The sequence below is a fragment of the Lygodium microphyllum genome, chromosome 25 (assembly GCF_053477565.2).
Source record: "Lygodium microphyllum isolate KBCC chromosome 25, Lygodium_microphyllum_v1.1.10, whole genome shotgun sequence".
Taxonomy (NCBI): Eukaryota; Viridiplantae; Streptophyta; class Polypodiopsida; order Schizaeales; family Lygodiaceae; genus Lygodium; species Lygodium microphyllum.
Window position 1 is genome coordinate 130,572,272 of NC_141159.1, and position 19,956 is coordinate 130,592,227.

Below are 19,956 nucleotides of genomic sequence, written 5' to 3' on the forward strand. Positions count from 1 at the left end.
CCTTGCTTCGTTGTTCTTCCCGTATGTTTAGTTTCTTGCCCTCCCTCTATACACGCCATAAGTATAATGCTTTTCTTCAGAATCCCGTTTAATTTATTTCGATCAAAGCATAAAAGCTGTCCATCTGGTTCTCAATCCTTTTTTCAAAACCATACCGCCAACCTAAACGCTGCCATCCCCTTCTGATCAAAGCACATCATCTTCACAAGTGATGATCCCTCAGAATCTCATTTCCTTCAAACGGTCTTTCATGATGAATTCTGCCTGCGCCTGCAGCCACTACCACTCCCTTAACTCTTGCTTCATCAGTCGTCTTTCCATTATCAAATGCGGGCTCTTCTAATTATCACATAATTAGCAAGTAACCCCAATCAGCGCCCCTCCACAATAAGCCCATGGATTACTTCAACAAACAAAACTCTGACACAATCACGATCCATGTTGCTGCAAGCTTTTAATTATCAGCTTGTAATTCAGACGCGCCGCTTCCCATATCATGATATTTGCCTTCACAATGGCATTGACCCTGCAGTCGCGGACAAAACATGCAGCAAACAGCTCCTGATAACACAAATCCTGTAATGCTTGCTACAAATTCTAGTGTAGGCATTCCTTCGTAGCCGCCCAACATCGACCAGAGGGCCTCCCTTCACTCCATTATTAGTGTTGTAGTCCCGAGCTTCTTCCACACGTCAAGTAGCATTCAAACATGCAGCACGAGCTCTGAGTTTTTTCCAGTCGACGCAAGCTCCTGATCTGATCCAAAAAACGCCTTCCTCAGTGTTGTGATCATGGCCGCAGCCAGGTTTCCAGTGTCTGTTTGCGATCATGGCAGCCAGGTTCCTCAGTGTTGTGATCATGGCAGCCAGGTTTCCAGTGTCTGTTTGCGTAGTAAGCACTCTCTTTAAACACAATGCCTATCCCCATCAACCACCATGGTCTTTTCCCGACAGCTAATCATTGCTGCTCCAATCTACGTAGCCATCCAATCATAAAACAACCACCCAACAACATAGATGACACTCCTGACGTACGAACCCAAACACACTTCGACTTTTGATGTCATGCGAGCCTTCGCAAGGTAGAGCCATTAACACATCCTCTTGCTTCCCTGCAAGATGGCAAGGGTCGCTCTTCTTCTCCACTTCCCAGCTTACAAACACATAGCTAACTTGTAATGCTCTCAAACAAATCTGACATCCCAAATCATGGAGAACCTGCATCATCCTGATTCCTTCTCTGCAGCAAAGTCCTTATCCTCTTTGTTACTGTCGAGTACATCTCCTCTAACTCCACCTTCTCACGTATTTTAATTCGATTCACACGAGGATTCACTGCCTCATTTTCTGACCTTTCTAAAACAGCTGCAACTCCACTTGTCCCTTAAACTTCACCCAAGTTCATAGTGTTCAAATTCCTCAAATTGATAAAACCAAACCAAAGTCAAAAATAGTAGGAAGCAATGCTGCTTGTACTAGCATCACCTTGGACCCCTCTCTAAATAATTGGCTCAGAATTGAGTAAGGGCCAACACCATCATTTCCCACTCGAAAGGCTTGAGCTTAAAGGTATTACTCCATAAATCCTTTATCTAGCATATATATGGAAATCGACAAGACATGGTAAAAGGTCCATGAAACCATAGATCCCTCTCATCCTCGGGGGCAAACCAACTCCAAATAAATGAGTAACTATGTGTCGAGGAAATCCAAGCTTCAAAATTTTATTGATACTATTGTTGTAGCTTCATATAAAATAGACCTTCTCTAAGAAATGTCATTAGGAAAAAAATGAACTCACAAATGGGTCATTAAAAATAATATAGTTTAAGATGTGGGCCTTTTGGATTGTGTAATAGAAAGGCTACATGTTGACATCCATGGAGGGTGAATCTTCTCTCTCCAAATCTTGGGCTTTTTATTTAAGAAAAGGGGTAGTGTAGGATTTTTAAAAAAGGAAGAATGAATAGTACACAAAATTTGAGTTTCTCTCACCTCCTATTTCCTCCCCTTTTTTGGGAACATTTCAATTTTGATTTTTTTCCCTATCACAAAATCAGTTTGACTCAAAAGTTGAGTAGCAGACCACTTTCCTTCTCTTCTCTATACTGGTGAATTTTCATATCCCATTGAAACTCCATGGTGAGAATAATTAGGGTTTTGAGCATTTTGCTTACCTCCATACTTTCTTCTCCGTGAAGCTTCAAATTATGGGCAAAACACAGGTGCCCATCTCTCTTTGCATTTTCTCTTATTTGCTATTTTTTCAATAGGGGTTGATGTCATTTATTACTGTTATTATTGTTTTATTGCAAAGGTTGTTTTGGGCAAGAGGCACAGGTGCTCATCTCTCTCTTCTTTATTTCCCCCCTCTCTCTATGTGTTGTTTCTCTTTTATGGTTTTTTTTCGATAGAATTTGATGTTGATTCTAATTGTTGTTTTCTTGCAGAGTTGATTTGAATCAAGAGGCAAAGATGTTAAAATCTCTCTCTCTCTCTCTCTCTCTCTCTCTCTCTCTCTCTTTTGTTGCTATCTTTTCAATACAGCATGATGTTAGTTCTAACCCTAGTTGTTTTTTTATTGCAGAGATCATTTTGAGTGACATTGCATAAGTGCTCATCTCTCTCTCCTTCTCTCTTTCTCTCTCTATGTCTCCTCTTTTCTACTATTTTTTCAGTATACCTTCATGTAAATACTAACTCTTACTATTGTCTTTTGTAGAGATCAATTTAGGCAAGATTGGATAGGTGCTAATTTCCTTATCTCTCCTACGTAGTCACACACTCTCTTTTTCTTTCTCTCTGTGTTTTCCCTTTTCTACTATCTTTACAATAGGGTTTGATGCTAGTTCTCAGTTAAGGATCAATTGTTATTGCAGCACTTAACACAAGGTAGAGCATAAATTATGTAGCTCGATTTATGGGTAAATCTACCATATTTTGTGGTGTCAAAATTTATTCATTTGACTAGTGACTTTTATATTTGATGGAATTGATGTTTTCTTTTATCCATCATTTGCAATGGGTCTTGAACAACAATGATTCAGTCTTATCTTCAACAAATCAGCTTATAAGTGAATTGGCCCTATTTTGTGTTGCTTCTATTCATGCAATTATCTAGATATTTTTTGTTGAAAGGGATTCGTGTAGACATTTTTTTGTACATGCAGGTATTGTACAAGGTTTAGGTGAAGCTCATAATTCTCAATCAACTATTTTGCTATGGTGAGTGATTTCTTTGTGCTAGATGATATTGATATGCTAGAAGCCGATTGTTCAAAAATCCTCTCCTTTATTGGTCATGTATGTCCATTCAGATCTGCATGCCAATTGGCAATGATCCATGAAACTCTTGTATCATATCATCTATATAACGCACAACGTGTTGAGTCATAGAATATCTCAGGTGTCAATCCAATGTGCATATTAAGTTTTGCATGTCGTGTGGCTGATATCCTTATAACAACTACTCTGTAATACCCATGTTTCATACAATGTATTGAGTCTTATAATGAAATTTATTTTGGCAAAATTCTTCTGAGTATTTTTGTGCTATTCTTTTCATTATATTTCATGTAAATGGTATGATTAAAGTGATGCCTTGAAATTGAATCTATTCTTTGTGTCAATATATATATCCAAATGCATTTTGATATTGATATTTGTGTCTATTTACAAAAGTGTAAATATCTCTTAATACCATGTTGATTTGTAGGCATATTGGTGCTTACTAGACATACTTAGAATGCTTATTGTTTAGAATTAATACATACTTCTTTACATCTAATGCTTAGATTATAATGCCTGAGAGAAGAACAAGCATTCTCTCGATAGACCTACGCAATAGAAAAATTGGATCACTGATACGTATCATTTCTCATCTTAGGTACATATGCATCCAAGTATAAAGGGAGCTTTCAGGGTGAAAGCATCTACAATCGTAGATATATCAAAGCACTGGAAGGGTAAAATTTTAGCTCTTAGTCAAAGGAATGTTGATTCTCACCTTGTAACAGAGTCGTTGGTACAACTTGTATTCATGCAAAAAACAAATACATATTGTGCCCACTGTCTCCTTTCAATGAAACATTGCAAACATTAAGTATTTGCAACTCATTGAGAATGAGAAATTTCATGATATCGATGTAGCTACTTGTCTCGTATTTACACAGAACTATACCCTTCAGATTGCTATGAGTGGCAAATGTCAAGAGTTTCTTAAGTAGTTTTAAGTGTTACCACCTTGAAGTTGGTAGATTGCTCTTTGAGGGGCGTACAACTAAGCAACTTGCAGAGGATCTTGTTTTTTTCTATGACTCCAATTATATATTTCCCAAGGGGGGTCGCGAATATGGAACCCTTGAGTCTATGCACATACGGAATCTCAATAGCATAGAATGGTCATTGTGTAGTAGCGACATTTTGCACATATGTAGCACAAAATTTCAATAGACATATTGAACTCTATGAAGCCAAGCATCAGCTCAAAGAATGTATATCTAAACTGGTTCATACCAATTGCAATTTTTGCATATATGTTCAAGGAATGTCAGGGTTTGAGACATACCAAAAGCACATATGCCATAAAAAGTGCATCGGAGGATTATGCAAAAAGGATTCTAGGCAAAACTTAGATATAAAAAATGACTCAGAGTCTTGACACATCGGAGTGTCGAGTCACAACAAGGGACATGGCTTTCATGTAAATTTTTTCTCTCATAGTTGACTATTATCTTACTTTGGGATGGATTAGCTAACTTTCCTTTCCAATTACATGTACTTTGTTACGTGACAGACTTTATGCCTAGTGTTCAAGTATCGTAGATGGAGAATACTCAAGGGTTAATGGTTGTGCCTTGATCAAGACACGCGTGAAAGTGCAATTGTGGATGTTACTATCATTTGCAAGGGCTGCAAGCCCCAATATGGAGGATGATTGGCCCTAGAGTATAATGCGCTAGGAAATTACAATGTTAACATAGAATCCACCTGCTAGCTTCTATTTTAAACTAGATAGTAGGAAAATTTAATGTTAATGCAGAATCCACCTGCTAACTTTTTTGTTTGATGGGATTGATATTTTCTTTTACTTATCATTTGCAATGGGTTTTGATAATCAACGATTCAATCTTATCTTCAGAAGATCAGCTTATAGGTAAATTGGCCCTATTTTGTGATGCTTCTTTTCATGCAAGTATTTTTGTTAAAAGGAATTCATGTAGGTATTTTTTTGTGCATGCAAGTATTGTATAAGGTTTAGGTGAAGCACATAATTCTCGATCGACTATTTTGATGTGGTAAGTGATTCCTTTGTGCTAAATGATATGGATCTGCTAGAAGTCAATGGTTCAAAAATCCTCTGCTTTATTGGTCATGTGCATCTATTCAGATCTCCATGCTAATCGGCAATGATGCATGAAACTCTTGTATCATATCATCCATATAACGCATAATGTGTTGAGTTATAGAATATCTCATGTATCAATCCAATGTGCCTATTAAGATTTGCATGCCATATGATTGTTATTGTTGTAACAACAACTCTATCATACCCACGTTTCATACAATGTATGGAGTCAAATCAGACTCCTATTCATTATAATAAAATTTATTTTGGTAAAATTCTCTTAGTCTTCTTGTGCTAATCTTTTCAATATACTTCATGTAAATGGTATGATTAAAGTGATGTCTTGAAATTGAATCTATACTTTGTGTCGATGTACATATCCACATGTATTTTGATATCGATGTTTGTGTATGTTTACAAAATTTTAAACATCTCTTAATGCCATGTTGATTTGTATGGCATATTGGAGATTACTAGACAGACTTAAAATGCCTATTATTTAGGGGTTAATACATACTTCTTTACATCTAATGCCTGGGTTATAATGTGTGAGAGAAGAACAAGCATTCTCTCGATAGAAGTACATAACAGAAAAGATGAAGAAGAAAATTTGATCACTGGTACATATCCTTGCTCATCTTGGGTATATATGCTTTCAAGTATGGGCCGGAGGGACCTGATCATCCTACCATCAAGTTTTGTGGCTTTCTGATAACTCTAGGTTAGTTTCTAATGATATTGTTTGATTTGACTTTATCATTCAGGACATACTATATATAGATGAGTTTGAATCAAGGCAAGGAGGAGGTTGGCATGAGGATCAACGAAAGGATTCAGTTCTGAAGGAGTATATTGACAACCTTGTTGCAGACTTGGTGGTCTTCCATAAGAAGTGCTCACTACGAGGGCATGAAACAATCATGAAAATTGAATTTCTGACCAAGTTTGGAACTTTTTGAGCGATACATGTAACATCTAGCTTGGAGAAGGTAGTGCTAGTCAAGTGGTGAAAGCTTCTTTACTTGTTTGAATAAACGCTGTCGTGTAGTTTGTGCAAAAGCTGCTGAACACGGGGTTCAAGATGCTGCAAGGAAAGAGGCTAACAAGAAAATCTCAATTTTTGATGCCAAAGATCACTATATTGCTTGTCAAGTGAAATACAACAATGATACTGTCAACAAACAAATTTTGTTCAAGTCCTTTTTATCTCAGCATATAGCTTTTTGGACAAAGATTTTGTAGCTTCATCAGTTCATAAAGTGTTAAAGTATCCTCAGCAAGCCCATGTTCATTATATGCTGTCATGAACAGTTTTGATACAACATCCTGCTGGTATCTCAACAAGTGAGTCACACCTTGGTAACCAAAGATTTGCCAATTGGAGAAACCTTGTCAAAACTTTTCTGAATAATCACAGTATGAAAGCTTAACCCTTCTTCTTTATTTCTGCATCCCTGTCTCCACTCTTCTTTAGGTGTTAATAGAGATTAGAGTGATTTGTAAGCAAGCTGGGCAAAATGTCTCTCCTTCTACAAGCTCTGGTACATCCTCATCATCAACTGCAGCAGTCAAGCATCCTCAGCATTTAACTTCCTTCAAAGCATCTGTGAAGTAAAGGAACGTAGGATCTGTGGCTCCTTCCTTGTAGTATGCAAAGCCCAAAGAAGCATCATCCTTCATGCTCTCATCCACAAAGTATTGTAAGTTGTTTAACTTAGACATGAGCCACTTCACTGCAGGCTCAATGTTCTTCTTACTTATCTTGTCGCTCAGTTTTCTGCCGCTCTTTCAGATGGCCAACATACCCTGTATGCCAACGGTAAAACTTGTTGGTGAACTTTCTCCTAGTGAGGGCTACATCCTGAGCATTCAGCACTACACAAATGTCTCCTCTCTCTGTCAATAGTAGCATGCTACGTTTCCAGGATGGCTCTATTAACTTTGCAAAGCTCTTAGAACATGCTGCCAGTCGAGTGACTCTATGGTATACATCTTGATGTTGTTGGCTTCTTTACTGGCACTAGTCCAGCTTGCGTGCCTCAATTGCACCTGTTGCTGCATACATGGAGCAGGAAGAAAGCATGTAGGCAGCAGGGCTTATCTTTACATTGCTCTCACTATCTTCTTTCATTCGAGAAGCAGACGAAGGCTGCTTGCCATCATCCAAGCTCTCATGGGAGCAAACATGGATACATAGAGTGCCATGCCAGCAGTAGGAGTAGAGCCGAAAACTCCAGGAGGTACTAGCTAAGGAGCTGGTATACACAACACGTGAAGGTGTGAAAGGACGAACAGTTGTACACCTACATCGCCATCTGGTCTTAGAGTTGATGCTCCAAAAACGACTTGTGGTGAAAGCCCTGGCACCTACCCTTCGTCACTATCACTGCTGTCTTCTTCTGCAACTATCGTTCATTATTGTCTTGACCCTCCTCCAAAGCAGCAGCAGAGATCAACAACTCACGGAATAACAATCACGGCTGGGAGCGTCAATCTCCTTCACGTAAGGATTCCATCGTATGGCCATAAATTGGGCTCTTCTTATCAATTATATGCCTATCCATCAGCCCATATCACAAGTATGAAACCTCAGGCCTCACAACCTCTAGATCCTGTGTTGAACAGAAAACAGAGCCTCATGGAAGCTTCACAAATAATCTGAACGTCAAGCTTATTTTTTCATCAACCATTCACAAGGAGGTGGACCAGTAAGCTCCAGGCACATAGCAAAAGCTTTGAACTTTTCCTGCTGTTCAAGTCCAAGAACAGGCAGAAGACCATCTGTCTTAATTACTGCTTTTTTTTTGAAGCACCGTATGGGATATGATGGTTGAGACATCTGAGCAAACACTCTAAATGAAACACTTGCTTCATTGAGGTCCTCTCCATCCCCATCGTTGTCCTCTGCATGACTGTAAGTCGACAGGTCTTCTGCTTCCTTTGCCTTCCTCACCTACAGCAGCTCCATCCATGTTGTCTCTCCCTCTTCCTCTTCCAACAAAAACAAAAACCCCACCTTTTCTCCCCGGTAGAGAGCGAAAAAGCTCCTCCTTGACCCGAATAGGCTAGCCCCCAAAAAGGCCTAACAAATTTAGTTGCTCCTATTAGCAAGGGCCTATCCTTTAGCTCAGACCAGGTTTTATTGATGATTGAAGAAGCCGCTGAGCCTGAGTTTTCACACCCTTTCAGAATGATATCACTAATATGTACCTTCGCTCGCTCATGCAGATTTTGAGAGACTTCCTTCAACTCTATTTCATGGGAACTATTGAACTTAGATAATTGACTGAATGATCTATGGTTCTCTGAGGCCAAATGATGGTTAGAACCTTTTCTTTCTTGAATTTTGTCAATCTGCTTATCCTCCAGAATGCCAACAGCATGCCCTCCTCCTTATGTATGTACAGCTGCTTGGTAACCTTTTCCTCAATGGATGAACTAAAGAGTTGTATTGTCTTTGACCCTCAAGTAGGTCTCAAGGACCCCTCTCCATCATAATCTCCATTGCATGTAGTGCCAAAGTATATTCTTCAAAAATGTTTTATCCCGCATGTTACGTTGGCCTTGTTCACATGCAACCTTTATCTTCATAGCTTAAGCTTCCATTGATTCCACGGTATCCTGCACTTTTCTTGGAGTTCATCATTGAAATTAACAGCTTGATAATATTCTTTCGCATCAGTTTTTCATATTTTTCTGACAGACATACAACATGCATACAAATAGAAACACACACAAACACAAACACACAAGTGGAGTATGTACATTGGATGCGGGTACTGAAAAGGACAGAAAGATAATGCAGCAATCAAACACAATGAAACACACGCGAAAAGATAACACAGATGCACAACAAAAATGGAGGTGTTTATGGCTTGGATGCGCAGCAGCACGACATCCCCCCCCTCTAAACCTGTGCATCCTCCGGATGAGCCAACTATCCATGATCGTCTAAGTCCACAAACAGGTCCAGTCCTTCATCAGTTTCCGGTAGATCTGTTTCTCCATCAGCTTCATCATCCATATTTTCTGATTCTTCTGCTAGAATTTCTTCTGACTGCTCTTCTTCTGCCAATGCTTCAAGTGCATACTCTTCATCTTCTCTTCTCTTGAAAATCTTGACTCGTTTTCCAGCAATGGGCACCCTCAATACCATCCCATCCAATTCAGCCAACTCATAGGTAGCATTGTCAAAAACCTGTTTCACCTCATATGGTCCAAACCATCTTTGAACCATTTTTCTCATGCTACTATACTGATTCTCTAGGCTACTGTCGTAGACTAGAACCCAATCTCCCTCTTTTATGGCTCTAGGCCGCAAGCGATGCCTCAAATCAAACCTGTCCTTGTTTCTGAGTCGGCGGGCTGCCTTCAAACGATCAACTGCTAGCTGCACATCTTCTGTCCTTCTCTCTAGTTGATGAATCCGAAGAGCTAGAAGCTCCTCCCTTGATAAATTCTCATGCCATGGAAGAGCACTCCACGTGAGAGCACATATTTCAGTAGGCATGATAGGTTTTTGCCCATACATCAACTCTGCAAGCATATATCTAGTAGTCACGCTATGTGTAGAGCGGTCTGCCCACAATGCAAAAGGTAGTAATCTCAGCCAATCTCCAATCTGACCTCTACAAGCTTTTGCCAATGCCTTAACTATTGGTAGATGTCCTCTTTTGCTCTTGCCATTCCCCTCTGGATTATAGGCAGTAGTAAGAGCCAACTTAATCCCAAGCTGTGAGAAAAATTCTCTAGCTTCGTCTGCATCTAGCTCTCCACGATTAGCTGTAATCTTGCCTATACATCCATACCTGCAAAATATTTCTGCCAACAAGAATTTACATACTATAGTGGTGGTCTTCGTCCGCAAAGATCTGCCTTCAACATAGTTTGTAAGATCCTCCCTGGCCAAGACAAGATATCTCATCTGCCAAAGTCCCACTGGCAAAGTAACCAAGTCAACCACCCATTTATAATGCATACATAGTGGATAGGTCGGATGCAATTCATCGCGATGCTGCACTAAAGAGTAAAGCTGATAGTCCTTGCAAGTCTCCACAAAGTGGGAAACATCTTTATACATCCCTTTCCACCAGTATCTTTCTTTGATCTTCTCATAGGTAGCCCACACACCTCTATGTCCAGCCCAAGAACTCTCATGAAACTCTTGCATAATCTGTATCTGCATCGCTGCCTCACAAACTACTCTCAAGGGTAGGCCACCTCTCTTCTTTGGGTTTTTCCAAAGAAAACCATCTTTCAAGAAATACCCATAAGCCTTTCTTTTGATTTTCTTGAATACATCATCTGTCCAATCAGCTCTTCGAGTCAATGAACTCAGATACTGACCAATTTGCAGCCACCCGCCAACATAGAGTTCTTCAATAAAGGCTTCAACAGTAGATACATGACAATTATGAACAAGGACAGAAGCTGCAAACTCTGTCTCATCATCTTCTGCAAGCATTGACTCCTCATCCTCATATCTCGCTCTAGACAACATGTTAGCAACTGGATTATCTTTTCCTGCTATGTGTCGAAATTCTGGATTCAATGATTTGATGTAGGCAATCCACCGAAGCATCACTATATCTGGAGTCGAACAGCTAGTAATCATGCCAAGAAAAGGCAAGCAATCTGTTTCTACAACAACTGAAGCACCAATAAAATACCCTTTATCACACTTCAGTGCAGTGACTACTTCCCACAACTCTCTTTTAATCAGCGGATATATTCTCTGTCACTCATTAAGAACTTTAGCTCCAAAACGGATTGCATATCTATTCCCATCAGCATCATCCTGTCCCACTGCCCAACCTATGCCAATAGGGCTAGTATCAACTGTCAACATGATTGGCCGTCCACACTGATAATCTGCCTTGCGAAGAGTAGGAGCTGACTGCAACAGCTTCTTGAGTTTACGCATGGCTTTTGAATGCTTCTCATCCCAATGAAACTTCTGCCCCTTTCGAAGCAGCTGATAGAGAACATCTGCTATGTGAGCAAAATGAGGAATCCAAATCATGTAAAATACACAAGCTCCCACAAATCTCCGCACCTCTGAAGTAGTCGAGCAATACTCTGCAATCCTGCTTATGGCATCCACCTTTGCAGCTGAAGGTTTTCTGCCATAATAACCAACCATATGCCCAATATGATAACTTCATTAACACCAAAGACAGATTTCAGTCCTAAAAGAGTCAAATTTACCTTCTCTAATCGTGTCAATATTTGCTCACAAGCAACCAAGTGTTCAGCCACAAACTGTCTACATCCTCGCAAATCAAGACTCTCCTTCTTTTCTTCTTCTGCACAACCCTTAATAGGCACATCATCTAGGAAAGGCATGGTATACTGTAGAATATAGTCTCGCAGAACTCTATGCATAGCATTCATCATATGAGCAATTGAGTTGGTGGTACCTTGAGGCAAGGTAAACATCCTCACAAGACCAATAGGTGTCCGCATAGTAGTAATATCCCTGCTTTCCAAGGCAAGCTGAAACTGGTCATAACCAGAATACAAGTCACCTAGGGAACTGGACCTATTCCCACATTCCTGATTGTCACTTTATTCACGGGCTGCATATCCTGAATAAATCTCAAGGTTCCATTCTTCTTTGGTACAGTAAACCACTTGTTAGAATAGGGCGCAAAAGAGGGTTCCAAAATTCCCATCTTAATCTTCTCATTCAGCAACTCTATTAGCTTTGGCAAGTGTGCTCTAGGCACAAGTATAGTACGTATATTCCATGGCACATGAGGGATAGTGAAGATGACCATAGGCGCAACCAATTCGGGACTAATGCAGCCAATTTCATGAGGAAAGAAAGCAAATGCCTTACCATGTCGTCCAAGCATCTCTCTAAAACATTCTTTTTCCACTGGAAGCAAGAAATCATCATTTCTAATCTTCAATTCTGCAAGATTTTCAGTTGTAAATTTATGTCCAATATTTGCAGGATCTCTCAACATAGGATGCTTCATAGCTTTTTCTATCTGCTCATCACTATCAGGAGGAAGCGGCCCTACAACCGGTTTAACCTTCTTATCAACTGTTTTATACTTCGTGTCAACCTTGGCATCAGTCAGGCACTCTTTTATTTGCTGCAATTTTTGCAATTTTTCAGCAACTCTCAACTCTGTTGGCTGAAAGATTTCATCCCTTTGCTCTATGGACTGCATGGGTGCAGCCTGAAACTCTATATGCTGAAATTTTTCAGCATTAAACTCTGTTGGCTGAATGGTTTCAGCCCTCTGCTCTGTGGACTGCCATGATGCAGCCTCATACTCTATATGCTGAATTTTTCCAGCATTTAACTCTGCTGGCTGAAAGGTTTCAGCCCTCTACAACTCTATAAGCTGATCAAGATCAGCCATAGATTCAGCTTGTTGAGTTTTCTTAGCCTCTAACTCTATTTTCAGCATAAAATCAGAAATTTCCTGATACATATCCAAGGTTTGCACATGTATGATCTTTGAACCCTTACATACATCAGTTTTCAGCATATTTCCCATCTCAGACAATGTATCTACATAAGACATTCCTTCATACAGCCCATCCACATGCTCTTTTGCTTGCAAAATACCTGCAGTCTTCAACTCTTTCTCCTTACGACCAATGTACTGCCTAGCAGCTCTAGACAAATCTGAAATTTTCTGATAACTCACTAAACTATTTGAAGAAAAACCATAAAAATTAGTGGAGAAAGACTGGCTGCCAGGAGGCGAGATCTCCTCTTTTCTCCGCTCCATACCACTGGCGTCTCGCAAGACAGCGGTACCTAATGAAAATCCAACTCCTTCGCAGGTAGTGGTGCCTCACGCAAGGAGTCCCTGTTTCTCAAATGATTTACTCCAACAGTCATAAACTGAACAGCTCGCATACCATCTTTACTGCGTATCCGTGCATAGACTGAGCCATCACTTTCGTCTCCATTCTTGCTTGTGTAATGAAAGGCTGTCCAAGAATAATCGGATAAGAGCAAGAATCCTGAACAAAGCAATGATAATCCTATTCAACATTTCCAATAGAAATTTTGATGCTCGGACAAGCAGCATACATATCACCAGAAGTATTATTGGCTGCTCTCATGCGCCAGCCATGCTCTGCATCCATAGGCCACTTGCCACTCTCATAAACACCTCGAGCAATAAGATTAATCTCGCAACCATGATCAACTAAAGCAACCAAAGGAATCTGTTTCTCTCCAATCCTTACCACCGTCTCAATGGTTGCTCTAGCCCAATGATTGCGTGAAAAATGACTACGAGGAATGAGGATAGGGGCATCATCATCTTCATACTGCATAGGCTGAACTATTTTCTCCAACTGCGGATTGACAAAAGCATTCTCAACCATCACTGCATCATCATGCTCTTCCCTAAGAGCTCCATGCCATAACCCCTGTAAAGCAGGTCCTTCCATTGCATGTCGTTTCCTCCACAAAAGATCCTGCATCTGATCCTGTATTTCTCTTCTAGCAATCCCAAGAGCTTCACCAACAGTAAAAGTGACTTCACTATTTAAAATTCTTTCATGAAAAATCTTACTCATATCCATCTGCATATCAAGGTCTGACAAGAGCTTGAATCCTGGCTCCTTTCTTGGTTGTCTCTTTTCTTTCATCTGCTTGTCTGCCATAGGTTGTTCAGGACCTAATTGAGCTAGAGAACTCGTCATAGGTGGAGCTGTAACAGGTGGTGAAACAAAGTCACCCCCTCTAGTCTTTTTGGAGGTGCTGAGACCCTCCTCATCTCTTCTTCTCTTTCCTCAACCATGGCATCTAAACCCTGTGCTTTCCCCATATAAGCAAAAATAGAATACCTGTCAACAGGAGAATCCCATCCCGTTTCTCCTCGGATGCTGGAGCCGACACAAGTCATAGTGGATGCCTGAACTTTCCCTCTTCTCGCTATCTCCAAGGCAGAGGACCATAAGGCTGAGTCTCTATCTGATTTCTGCTCAAGCTGGACTCCATAAGCTGAAGCATCTCCTCTAACACTCACATAAGCTGATCGCGCAGCCATATCATCAACGAGCTTCTTCATGCCTCCCTTACCAAAGTTCGTGTCAAGAGGAGCACTAGTCTCTGTCAGCCATATCTTCCCATCTTGTCCCCAAAACACTACGTTCTTCTTACGCGCTTCCTGAAAAGCATCACAATCTCTACAGTGTTGGTGCTCTGTACTATCGCACCATATACATCGTCTCCCTTTTCTTTGGCCAGTTGGAAAAGCAGTCACTAGAGCAGGTGCTACAGCAAGTACTGACATAAGTTGCTCTTTTAACTTCCCAACTTCAGCTTTGACTGCCTCTATCGTCAAATCTGCCAAGCCTTTAATAACATCATCTACTGATAAGGGCACTAGAGTAGTAGGAACTGGTGGATTTACAACAGGAGGAGTAGTCTTAGGCATAGAACTTGCAGCAGGGGTAGAAGTAGAGGTCTCCAAGGATTTTTCAGCAGATCAACAGATCCTGTATTACGATGCAATCGTACCCTCCTGCGCTGCTTCTTAACAAGCGCATTCACAGCATCAATGACATGTCTCCACTCGGTCTTTAAACCTGAATCAGTTGCTTGATCTTCCAAAATATCATCCAACTTTTCCTATAAATCAACATCAGCAGCTTGTAAAAATAATTCCACTTTCTGCATCTCCAAAGCTTGCTGCTCAGTTCCATCCAACTGATCATAGCGGCTCTCAAAGTCTCGCAGAAGGGCGGTAACTGAAAGTCCCTTATTAGGCATAGAAACCCATGCTAAGAAATTCGTGTGATTCATAAGACCTGTATCCTCCAAGAAATATTCATCTTTTAATGCCTTATTAAACTCTATCCAACCAGCATGTGTTCCTTGAATTTTTGAAATTCGGACTTCAATCGCACGAACCACGATCCGCAAGAAGTAGCGGCTCCAAACGTCTTGAGAAACCCCAAAAAACTTCATCTTCTCTTTATACAAATGCAGGTAAGTTGAAACTTGTTGGTCGTTGAACTGCTTCATCTCCTGTTGGACAGCCTTCAAGGCATCCATGGCATCACTATCGCGTTTCACGTGTGCTTGCTGCTGCATATAGGATGTAAATGAATGAAACAGATGCTTCATGACATTCTCGTCCGTCATCTCTTCTTGTGAGTCTCCCAACTTGCTAAAAATTGACGCAGCGTTTTAACGTCGGGTTCGCTAGAAATGTCGTGTAGTTCATGCAAAAGTTGTTGAACACGGGGTTCAAGATGCTGCAAGGAAAGAGGCTAACAAGAAGATCTCAAATTTTTATGCCAAAGATCACTATATTGCTTATCAAGTGAAATACAACAATGATACTGTCAACAAATTTTTTTTGTTCAAGTCCTTTTTATCTCAGCATATAGCTTTTTGGACAAAGATTTTGTAGCTTCATCAATTCATAAAATGTCAAAGTATCCTCAACAAGCCCATGTTCATTATATGCTGTCATGAACAGTTTTGATACAACATCCTGCTGGTATCTCAACAAGTGAGTCACACCTTGGTAACCAAAGATTTGCCAATTGGAGAAACCTTGTCAAAACTTTTCTGAATAATCACAGTATGAAAGCTTTATCCTTCTTCTTTATTTCTGCATCCCTGTCTCCACTCTTCTTTAGGTGTTAATAGAGATTAGAGTGATCTGTAAGCAAGCTGGGCAGAATGTCTCTCCTTCTACAAGCTCTGGTACATCCTCATCATCAACTGCAGCAGTCGAGCATCCTCAGCATTTAACTTCCTTCAAAGCATTTGTGAAGTAAAGGAACGTAGGATCTGTGGCTCCTTCCTTGTAGTATGCAAAGACCAAAGAAGCATCATCCTTCATGCTCTCATCCACAAAGTATTGTAAGTCGTTTAACTTAGACATGAGCCACTTCACTGTGGGCTCAATGTTCTTCTTAAACTTATCTTGTCGCTCACTTTTATGCCGCTCTTTTAGATGGCCAACATACCCTGTATGCCAACGGTAAAACTTGTTGGTGAACTTTCTCCTAGTGAGGGCTACATCCTGAGCATTCAGCACTACACAAATGTCTCCTCTCTCTGTCAATAGTAGCGTGCTACGTTTCCAGGATGGCTCTGTTAACTTCGCAAAGCTCTTAGAACATGCTGCTAGTCGAGTGACTCTAGGGCATACATCTTGATGTTGTTGGCTTCTTTATTGGCACTAGTCCAGCTTGCGTGCCTCAATTGCACCTGTTGCTGCATACATAGAGCAGGAAGAAAGCATGTAGGCAGCAGGGCTTATCTTTACATTGCTCTTGCTATCTTCTTTCATTCGAGAAGCAGACAAAGGCTGCTTGCCATCATCCAAGCTCTCATGGGAGCAAACATGGATACACAGAGTGCCATGCCAGCAGTAGGAGCAGAGCCGAAAACTCCAGGAGGCACTAGATAAGGAGCTGGTATACACAACACGTGAAGGTGTGAAAGGACGAACAGTTGTACACCTACAGTGCCATCTGGTCTTGGAGTTGATGCTCCAAAAACGACTTGTGGTGAAAGCCCTCGCACCTGCCCTTCGTCACTATCGCTGCCGTCTTCTTCTGCAACAACTATCGTTCATTGTTGTCTTGACCCTCCTCCAAAGCAGCAGCAGAGATCAACAACTCACGGAATAACAATCACGGCTGGGAGCGTCAATCTCCTTTACGTAAGGATTCCATTGTATGGCCATAAACTGGGCTCTTCTTATCAATTATATGCCTATCCATTAGCCCATATCACAAGTATGAAACCTCAGGCCTCACAACCTCCAGATCCTGTGTTGAACAGAAAACAGAGCCTCATGGAAGCTTCACAAATAATCTGAACGTCAAGCTTATTTTTTCATCAACTATTCACAAGGAGGTGGACCAGTAAGCTCCAGGCACATAGCAAAAGCTTTGAACTTTTCCTGTTGTTCAAGTCCAAGAACAGGCAGAAGACCATCTGTCTTAATTACTGCTTTTTTTTTGAAGCACTGTATGGGATATGATGGTTGAGACATCCGAGCAAACACTCTAAATGAAACACGTGCTTCATTGAGGTCCTCTCCATCCCCATCGTTGTCCTCTGCATGACTGTAAGTCGACAGGTCTTGTGCTTCCTTTGCCTTCCTCACCTACAGCAGCTCCATCGATGTTGTCTCTCCCTCTTCCTCTTCCAACAAAAACAAAACCCCCACCTTTTTCTCCCCGGTAGAGAGTGAAAAAGCTCCTCCTTGACCCGAATAGGCTAGTCCCCCAAAAAGGCCCAACAAATTTAGTTGCTCCTATTAGCAAGGGCCTATCCTTTGGCTTAGACCAGGTTTTATTGATGATTGAAGAAGCCGCTGAGCCTGAGTTTTCGCACCCTTTCAGAATGATATCACTAATATGTACCTTCGCTCACTCATGCAGCTTTTGAGAGACTTCCTTCAACTCTATTTCATGGGAACTATTGAACTTAGATAATTGGCTGAATGATCTATGGTTCTCTGAGGCCAAATGATGGTTAGAACCTTTTCTTTCTTGAATTTTGTCGATCTGCTTATCCTCCAGAATGCCAACAGCATGCCCTCCTCCTTATGTATCTACAGCTGCTTGGTAACCTTTTCCTCAATGGATGAACTAAAGAGTTGTATTGTCTTTGACCCTCAAGTAGGTCTCAAGGACCCCTCTCCATCATAATCTCCATTGCATGTAGTGCCAATGTATATTCTTCAAAAATGCTTTATCCCGCATGTTACGTTGGCCTTGTTCACGTGCAACCTTTATCTTCATAGCTTAAACTTCCATTGATTCCATGGTATCCTGCACTTTTCTTGGAGTTCATCATTGAAATTAACAGCTTGATAATATTCTTTCGCATCAGTTTTTCATATTTTTCTGACACACATACAACATGCACACAAACAGAAACACACACAAACACAAACACACAAGTGGAGTATGTACATTGGATGCGGGTACTGAAAAGGACAGAAAGATAATGCAGCAATCAAACACAATGAAACACACACGAAAAGATAACACAGATGCACAACAAAAATGGAGGTGTTTACGGCTCAGATGCGCAGTAGCACGACAACCCATGGTGGAGCAATGTGTGTGCTTGCTACATTAGGTGACCTTGGTAGAGTGTCATATCTGCTTCTCTTGGAGAAAGAGCTGAAGGGGGAATGTGTTATTTTTAAAGCAAAGAACGAACTTCTCTTTTCATCGGAAGCTGACCCCTCCTTATCACACTGATGAAAAAGCCAAGGAACGAATGAGAGCTCTTGTTGGCTATCGACTTTTTGTATCTTCCATCACTATTAGCCATCTCATGTATTTTTCTTAATGAATATAATATATTTTACTTTCTCTATAAATAAATATTTATTGAATAAATATCCGATTTGTATAAGTATAATGATAATGTGTGGTAAGTTAATGATGCATTTACATATGTTAACATAATTCAATTTAATTATGTCAATGTGTAGTACTACACTTACAATTGTGCATAGGCAATAATGTAACTCATATACATATGTATTACTACTTTTAATGCGTGCATACATTAAACAAAAATTAAGATTTTTATGTTTCAAGAAACAAAACAAAACAACTTTACTTAATTATGTGAATTCAGTACACATCACATGAGATATTATATATATATATATATATATATATAAATAGTTCAATGTGGCAGAGTACACAAAATTTGTTGGTCTTCCAAGATGCTATGTTGCTATAACACTCATTACAAAACCTTGCATCATTAATCTCATAACCTATGGAGGAGTCTCCTTACCGTGTCAAAGCTGAATGATAAAGTTCATATATTTATTTGTGATTGTGATGCACTAAAGCATAGTGCTAAACGTCACGCAGTCAAGAGAAGAAGAAACATCAGAGGAAGTAAAAAGAAGATTAGAATTGGCAAGAAAAGCATTGCAACATGAACTCCATGCCAAGGCACCCAAGCCTAGCACCAGCTTGGGAGTAGATGAGCAATGAGCCCATCTAATCTCGGTTGGCTTCACCTTACAAAAGCTCACATTGCTAGGGTTTGGGGAGCTAGCACAGCAAGTGCAACCACCTCCACAAGACCCAACGAAGTCGATCCAAGATGAAGGGTCCGATTTTGAATAGACCAACAAGAGGAAGAATAAGTGCAAGAAAAGAGTGAATTCTTTCAAACAGAAATTGAATATCTAGGTTATATTGTTTCATCAGAAGGTATTAAGGTTGAGCCTAAGAAGATAGAAGCAATATGATACCACTGGTGCACAGATCAGATATCATAAGCGTGCGTAGTGAGCATCAGAAGGTCCCTAAGAACAAAAGAACTCTACTTTTTACACAAAACTCAATGTAGAAAGCATGCATGACATGAACAAGAGACCAATTGGGTACAATCTCCCCCCATGCCTTGTGTGAGCACTCCAAAAAGCATGTATTTAATGTATTAATCATCTTCAAGCTCAAATAATAGCCCAAATTACAAAATAGCATGCTTTTGGCTTTTGAGTTTGCTTTAGTGCCAAATAGAAATAAAGCTAATGGGTGGGCGCCCAAGGAGTCAGGCATACCCAATACAATGTCCAAATACAAATATCATAATCGTGCGCCCATGCGCATACAAAAATA